Here is a 2,376-nt window from a genome sequence, read left to right as displayed (position 1 = left end):
GAACGGTTTTTGAGATATTGCCCTTGACTTTTTAAAACGTGTTGAAATTTGTTAAAAATAATTCGTGAGCAGGATTGAAGCTACAGTTCCAACCGATTATGATGAAACTTGGTGTGATCATTGGAATTGATAAGATCTCGGACAAGTTCTAACTTGACGCATTTTCGATGAACGGTTTTTGAGTTATTGCCCTGGACTTTGTTAAAACGTGTTGAAATTTGTTAAAAAATAGTTCGTGAGCAGGATTGAAGCTACAGTTTTCAACCGATTCTGATACAAACTTGGTGTGATCATTGAAATTGATAAGATCTCGGACAAGTTCTAACTTGACGCATTTTCGATGAAATGTTTTTGAGTTAATGCCATTAACTTACGAAAAACACGTCAAAATTTGTTTGTGAGCACAATAGAAGCTACAGTTTTCAACCGATTCTGATGAAACTTGGTGTGATCATTGGAATTGATAAGTTCTAACAAGAGATATTTTTGATGAACATTTTTTGAGTTATTGCCCTTGACTTTATAAACACGCGTCAAAAGTTGTTTTTTGCCCTTGATTAGAGCTGTGTGATTTAATTGTTTGTTGTATTTGGGTTATTGATATTGATTTTAAAAAATTTTGTAGAATTATTCAGCATAAACAATTTCTTCAATATAAGAAAATTCGTACTTTAGTCACTAAAGACTGTTTTATTATTTCTGACAGCTGCCAGTGGGTGTATGTTACCTTGCAACGCAAGCTATCTTGTCTAGATTTGGTTGTCGTGGGTCATAGGTGTAAGTCCATGGAATAATCTTCATTTTCTTTTCTTCTTCTTGGTGTTGGGGATCTTTCCCTTGCTTTGCTAAGGGAGCCACAGTTACTGCTCTTGTCTCAGGAAAATGCGTCAAAATTTGTCTGTCAACACAATAGAGACTGCAGTTTTTATACGCCACTATGAATATGTGGTCATATATTGTCGTTGCCCCTATCCATCAACAAAATGAAACTTGGTGTGAGCATCATAAGATGGCAGTCAAGTTCAAATTTATTGATTTTTCCATGCATGGTTTTTTAGTTATTGCCCTTGACTTAGTAAAAATAAATCAAATTTGACTTATAAACCAATTTGGGCTACAGTTTTTATTGAATCTTGATCAAACTTGTTATGCAGGTACATATTAATGAGATCTCAGTAAAGTTTAAATTGTCTATGCTTGTGGGTTATTGCTATTGATTTAAAAAGATTTGTGGAAAAACTCAACTGGCCCTAAATTGATGAGATATTCAGGGTTTTTGAACTACAAATGCATAACGAAGATCTTCAGTATGAGAAATTTGGTATTATTATGAAGATCTTTAATATATTTTTGGTCAATAAAAACTTAATTATCATCTCTGACAGCTGCCAGTGGGCGTATGTTATCCTGCCTGACAAGCTATCTTTATCTGATATTATTGAAATTGATTAACGACCAATACAGCTTCTCTTAAATCTTCATTGCCCAAGTAGCAAAGAATTAAGAACAAGCTGTTCTTGTTGACGGAGAAAATGATATGCACCTAAAATAGCAGCGAAAATAAGTGTGCACCCCATCAGTATTTTCATGTTATTACAATAAGGCACTATGTTAGTTATTTATGTTGACAATATAACCTTCATATAAACAGAATAAGTGCCAGCCTACATTCAAATAAAAGGGGAAAATTCCAAGGCCCTTGGATAATACCAAATTTATAGAATCATATGAGACATATGACATAAGGTAATGAATATTAGTTGGATATATTAGTCAATTTTAAATTGCTTGTATGTGCGATATATATGTTATTTTCTTTTATTCCTTCGAATTGTCTTTCAGGGAGTAGCGCCCGTGCCTTGCCGAGCTATACCGCTGTATGATAATCTTTTAAATATATTACATGTATATACATGTATATTTTGATAAATTATTTTTTTTATTGCATTGAATAATTATGATGCATGGAAGTATATTTAGTTTTGAGACCACTTGTAATATTTCCCTTATTCTTAAAGAAGAAGGAGCACCAAAGGTTGTTCTTTTGAGACCATCACAGGTCTGTACATTTGGGACCATCACAGGTCTATATATAAATATAATCATGCAGTGATGACTGAAAATATAAGACCCTTTTAAATTAAAGAAAGCTGCAGAATGGCTGCAGAAAAATGGAAAACTTTATAAAAATGAAAAATGAAATGAAATGAATGGAGTTTTACTATAAAAATGAAGGTATTGTATTGAAAATTGGCAAAATGAAAATGAATTTAGTGAAACCACTGAATTGATTTCTTCTGAAAATGAAGAAAGTGAAAATGAAGAATCAATCATCGAAAAAGATAATAACAAAATCTAATGATGATTGGAGTGAAG

Source organism: Lottia gigantea (assembly GCF_000327385.1).
Source record: "Lottia gigantea unplaced genomic scaffold LOTGIsca_32, whole genome shotgun sequence".
NCBI classification, from domain to species: domain Eukaryota; kingdom Metazoa; phylum Mollusca; class Gastropoda; family Lottiidae; genus Lottia; species Lottia gigantea.
The sequence above is the reverse complement of the archived record's forward strand: the minus strand, read 5'-3'. Positions refer to the sequence as shown.